Source organism: Vulpes lagopus, chromosome 2 (genome assembly GCF_018345385.1).
Source record: "Vulpes lagopus strain Blue_001 chromosome 2, ASM1834538v1, whole genome shotgun sequence".
Lineage (NCBI taxonomy): Eukaryota > Metazoa > Chordata > Mammalia > Carnivora > Canidae > Vulpes > Vulpes lagopus.
The window spans coordinates 35,783,274-35,789,525 of record NC_054825.1 but is presented as its reverse complement, the minus strand read 5'-3'; positions in this window follow the sequence as shown (position 1 = coordinate 35,789,525).

Here is a 6,252-nt window from a genome sequence, read left to right as displayed (position 1 = left end):
TCTTTCTGAAAACAATTGCTATAAAATTTTTGGAAGGAGAGAGAAAAGTATATGTAAAATTACACATGGCCTCTTCCTCTGCTGGTTTTACCTCCATGATGTTCTTGAAATAGAATTCCCTCCTTTGATTGGAAGTCTCTAAAAACCTAATATTGATTTTCCTAATAGTAGTATTAAAAATATCAAACCATTGTACTCAACCAACTCTGAAAAAAAAATTTTATGTAGCATAATCATTCAGTTAAATGGAAGTAGCCTTTTTTGCAAGTGTCTGTATTCATGTTATATTGATATAAAAAAAATAACTTCAGTGAGAAAAGCAATAGTATTCTGAGAAAAATAATTTTTAAAAAAGTTTTATATCAGTCTCACTTATGAATATTGATTCTTAAATAAAATATTGGTAAAGAGAGGCCATTAAAATAATATACCATGACAAGTGAGATTTATTCTAGGAATATAAGGATATTTCAGTTCTTTTTAATGTACTGTATTTCATCATATTTATTAATCAGATGAGAAAAATCAGAATCCTTTTAACCAGTGCAAGTAGGACATTTGATAAAACTTAAAATCCACTTCTGATTTTAAAAATAATAAAAACCTGCCACAAAACCAAGTAGTAGAATATTTCACACACACATATGTATGTCTGTATATATTTGTATATTGTATGTAGTAAGCATGATGTCTCTAAGAGCATTTTTGTGTGCCTTCCACTTGGGCAATTTGATGGATTAGTCAACTCCATTCCCTCCGTAAAACTGATGTAGCCACCGCTGAACCCACACGCTGGAGTCCACCACTTCCTCCAGGACTAGCTTACTTCTGCCCCCACCCCACTTGAACTCACCAAAAGTGAATGTGCTTTATTCTCAAGTCTGTTTATACTACTGTGGTTAGCGTTGTAAAGTTATATACATCAACTAAAAATTATAAAAACTGTTGCACTCCGAAGGACAAAAAAAGAATTCCCAGGAATTTCAAGCTTTTGAAAGGCTTAAAAAAGATGAGCCATTAAAAAAATCTGCCAAAATAGGTGTGAACAGGACAACTAAGATTTGGGGTTTGGGGAGTGCAGTAAAAATTCCACATTTGCATTGTTTCACTCAAGTCTTCAGTTCTCTTTCTTCTTTAAAGATATTGGAACTCAAGAAAGGCAGCTGATGGATGCCCTATCAGGGGATCGACACTCCCCAGAGCAGATGCTGATCTCTACAGTTGGGCACATGAGTGTGCATTTATATATTTTGAACTCAAAATGTTTAAGGGGTCATATGTTCAACTTTTTTCTGATGTCCCACCTTCGTCTACTCTCTCAACCAACTGGTTTATATGTGTCTATTTGCCCCAGTTGTATTGCAGATAGAGTATTGAAGACCTCCAGTTAGGAAGAAGGTAGAGTTATTGCAGGTGTGACTGTTGTCTTCAAAAAAGAAGCAACTGGGAAAAGATTAGAAAAGATTAGAACTAGAGTTGCTCCTTCATTTATGCACATCTGTTACATATTTGCAGTTGTGCCTGCTTTCTGTTTATGGACAGGTACTTATCCTGCTGTTCAGAATAGATAGGCATGATGGCAGGTCCTCAGTGAAGAGCAGCAGGCGGGTTTCCTTCACGTGTTTAGCTTTGTTAGAACATGATGCATTACGGATTTATTACAACAAAATCAAACCTTAAAAGTTCAGCAAGGTGGTCAGTTATAAACTAAAGATACAAAGGTAATGGTTAACAATAAATTGCTATAAAATGTCATTTTAAAAGATGGTACTATTCACAAAGATATAAGTTAGTAAGAAATACATAGGACCTCTGAGGAAAACTCTTAATAAGGGAAATTAAAGAAGATTGGAAGACACTTTTTTGGATGAGGAGACTGTTCATCAAATTCTCCCCCAAATTACGAATTTAACAAAACCAAAACTGCCTGCATATATTTGTTTGCTTGTGTATATGTTTGTATTTTAAACCATATTTTGAAATAATAAGTATGAGGATAGCCAAGAAATTTCATAGAAAAACAACAGGAGGGACTTGTACATCCGATATTACATAGTACAGCAGGAGTCCAGTAACTAAAACTGTAACTCGTGCAAAAATTCATATAAACCAATGAAAGAGTTGGGAGTCCAGAACAATTCCAATTGTAAGAAGAAATGGTGAATTTTTCAATTCAGTGGTGTTGTATAACTGGTTTTCTATGTGAGAAAGGCAGTACAGCAAAACAAGTAAGTGCAGAGACTAAAGACACTACATGTGTTAAAATCTGAACTTGCTAATAATACTACCTGTGACCTTACACAAGTTACGTAACCACTCTGTGCCTCACTTTCTTCATCTCTTCTCCCCACCGATGGCACTATTACAAGGGTTAGGTAGATTAATATTTGTAGAAGGCTCAGAGGAGAACCAGTTCTACAGAAGTTACCTACTAAGTATCAGCCATTGTTCTATCATTTAAGAAAAAAGTCCAATCCTTATCTTCTACCCAATATACGCCCTACTAAATTAAAGTGGATTAAAGTTGTTTTTTTTTTTTAATTTCTAAAATACTAGAGAAAAGATAGGTAAACTTTTTATCTAAAATAACCTTGGGTCAGAAAAAACCTAAATGATATCAAAGCCAAAAAACATGAAAACTTGATTAATTTGCCTCTATAAAAATAATGTTAGAAAAGTGCAAACTAGGGAAGTACATTTATAATGCATCCCAACTAGGGAAGTACATTTATAATGCATCTTAGAGCAGAGAAGTTAGCATCATTAGTAAAAGCTTTAAAATAAATTGTTTTTTAAGAACATGCAATTTGAGGGGTGCCTGGGTGGCTCAGTTGGTTGGGCATCTGACTCTTGATTTCGGCTCAGGTCATGATCTCAGGATCATGAGATCGAGCCCCATGTCAGGCTCTGCACTGGTCCTGGAGCCTGCTTGAGATTCTTTCCCTCTCCCTTTGCCCCCCACTTTTCTAAAAAAAATATATATATATACACACACACACACACACACACAATTCAGTAAGTGCTGTTAGTGTCCACCAAATCCCTTTGACCAGGCTGGTGTTCCCTCCAGCTGCTTCAGATTTGGGTACTAATGGTTTATCTTCACTCTTCCCCAGAGCATTGCCCTCAGCTGATGTAGTCACTTTACCCAAAAGATGCCCCCACCCCTTGAGGTCGGCCCATGGCCAATGCCTGATGCAGGGTGTTATCACCTGACCCTCTGGCCTCTATGGCATGATTTATGCCCCTGAGCTGGAATAAGGCTGAGGAGATACTTCTGAAAGCATATCTTTGCCTGTTTCTTCTCCTGCCCTGTCCTGTCTCTCATTGCCTTGTAGAGCATGCTCAATAAATCACTAACACAAAAATCCTCATTTCAAGTGCTGCTTCCAGGGAAACTGACTTAATAAACTGCGCAGGAAAATGTTCAGTAAACATGAAGACACTGACCTTTTTTAGTAATCAGGGAAAATCCACCCAAAATGTATCTTGCTGGTCAGGTTAAAAGGTAAAAGATGTATAAAATGAGAATTCATGATTTGGGGGAAAGACAATAACATGGAAGGGATAATAATTTGACACCAACCTTACAGATTCTTCTGTGAATGTGTTTCTTCAGAAATAGCTAGTTAGGTATAAAGGGTGTGTGGATAAGGGTATTCATTGCAACAATGTCTAAAATAATGGGAAAATGGAAGCAACCCAAATGCCCAGTAGTAGAACTGAATGGTCCACTGTAAATTGAAACAAGAATCCCACTTATAAAGATGTCTCGAATAAGTCATTCAATTGAAAACAAAGTCACAAAACTAAATGTATGGTGCCTATATGTAATGTGCCAGAAATAACCAGTACCATGAAATAAAGATTATGGGGATGTTTGCTTCCTTCATTATTTCTTCCTGTGATTGGCTTCATATTTGGTGAGTAGGTATTACTTGCTCAAGGGGAGAGAGAAGGATTTTTCCCTTGGAGAGTAAAGGCAGTATCATAGATGTATGACACCATTGGTAAAAATAAAATACAACAGGAACATGCTTGGGGGGAGGGGGTACTAACTGTATAAGTAAGGGTCCAGGATGGTTTCCTGGAAGAAAGGCAGCTAACCTGAAGGGGAGGAAGAAGAAGTTGTGCAGGGGGTAGGGTGGGAGGAAGAGCCTTCCAGGGAGCTGACACAGTACGAAAAAACAGAAAACCAAGTGCCCAGATTTTTTTAGGAACTGAAAAGTCCACAGAGTTGAAATTCAGAGTTTAGTGCAGAAATTGAAGAGAATAGAGAGTTAACGGCAGTCAGATTTCAAGGATTTCTGAAAACGTTATGGAGTTTTCATTCATCCGGAGGGAAATGGGAAGCCACTGAAGAATTTTAAAGAGGAGAATGACTTGGCCAAATTTGCATTTTAGAAAAATCACTCTGTGCAACTTTACAGGTGGGGGGAGAGACCCAGAGCCCGGCAAGGGCCACTTGAGTCATCTGGGGGATGTTGAGGCCATCTGAGCTTGGGCAATGGCCCCCGGGGTGGCAGACGATGTGGACAGACTGCAGACCTGCCCAGGGAGTATACTTGGAAGGAAGACGTGGAGGTTGATGGGAAGAAAGAAGTGAGGAAAAGAGAAGCAAACAACTAGCAGAAGTCTGTTGGTCAATGGGACATTCTCTTCATTGAGGAAAAGACAAGACGACAGACAGACTGAGGGCAAAGAACTGGCTCAGGTGGCAAGATCAGGGACTTCAAAGTTGACTACCTGTGTGACAGAAGCTTGAAAGCTTTGCCAGAAGTGTTTATCTCCTCCATTAGCAGAGTTGGCTTCATCGGAATGGGACTTAACACCATGTTGTCTCTCATGCCCTCTACCTCTGTGCTGGTGGAAATCTCTTTACTTGGTTACTCCAAAGTATTCTAACCACTTACTCTCTTCCCTACCCTCCTAGCTGTTGCGGGGAGGAGGACTTGAGGAAGGCATCATCAAGAGAGAACCTGGTCACATCACAGCCCACCAAGTTACGCTGGGGGAGAGTCCAGTACCAGCAAGAGAAATGACTTGTGTCGTGGGTGCTTTACGAGGAAGAAATGGGACATGAGCCTTGAGGACATGGAGCCAGGAGGACCTTAGCAGGAGGGCAGATGGATGGCGAAGGGGGATTGAGAGGGAGGGAGACAAAGGAGGGACTGGCACTCCCCCATGCCCTTGGGAGGTTAGGAGAGTAGACACCAAAGCTCAAAAATGTTTCAAACCATCCGCACAACTTATGTGTTATGGACCATGCCCTTACACACTCTCAAAGTGTTAGCGGCATAGCTAAGAGGCTGTGTGTGTCATCCCATCTGGAGTGAGTTTTGGGGGGAGGGATACCAGTGCCAGCGTTTCACATTGACCTTCATACATTTCCTAAAATGCCAGACTTTTCCCATGACCTTGCCCTTTCTGGTGTTTTCCTCTGCTGTCTGGAACGCTGTGCTTGAATAGCTCAAACGTACCCTTCAGACTCCCCCAAAAAGTCACCACCTCAGCGAAAACCTTTGTAGAATCCCCTCCTCCACCCCTCCCCCATCATCTGATGTGCCTTTGCATCTGAGGCTCTCACGGCACCCTGTTTTTGACTTCATCGTACTTACCACAGATCATTACTATGTATTTATTTCTGGGATTACTTTTTTAGTATTCATCTGTTCTGGAAAGGCAGGGCAGGGGCAAGCTAGTTTTCTCATCACAGGTCTTAACACCTGGTCCAGCACCTGGTAACAAAATGGCTCCCCTCAGAGGTCAACAAATCATTGACCAGGTGTATCTTCTCGTGGGCATCCTTTGACACCGACAGCCGGTGTCCACAGTAATTGTTAGACCTCAGATTAGCCCTGATGGGCACTTCCCTAAGGTGCACTTGTTTAGCTTGCAGTGATCATTCTTCCCACCAGGGGTCTCTTTCTCCCCACCACTGTGGCCAAAGAAGGTGAACTCCCTATCTTGATGGTCTTCACAGCCTTGCTGCTCCAAGTGTGGTTGTGATGTACCACCACCTCTGCATCATCTGGAAGCTTGTCAGAAATGCAGAGTCCCAGGCCCCATCCACAATGGGGGCAATCGGAATCTGCATTTTAGCAAGATCCTCAGGCGGTCCGTGTACACAGTAAATGCTGAAAGGTGCTATTTTATAGGACATTTCTAATCTGAAAAAACTGAAAGACAAAAAACTCCATCCAAATGGCTTTCACATGGTTTTCCCACCATACTTACAGAAGCACTCAGAAA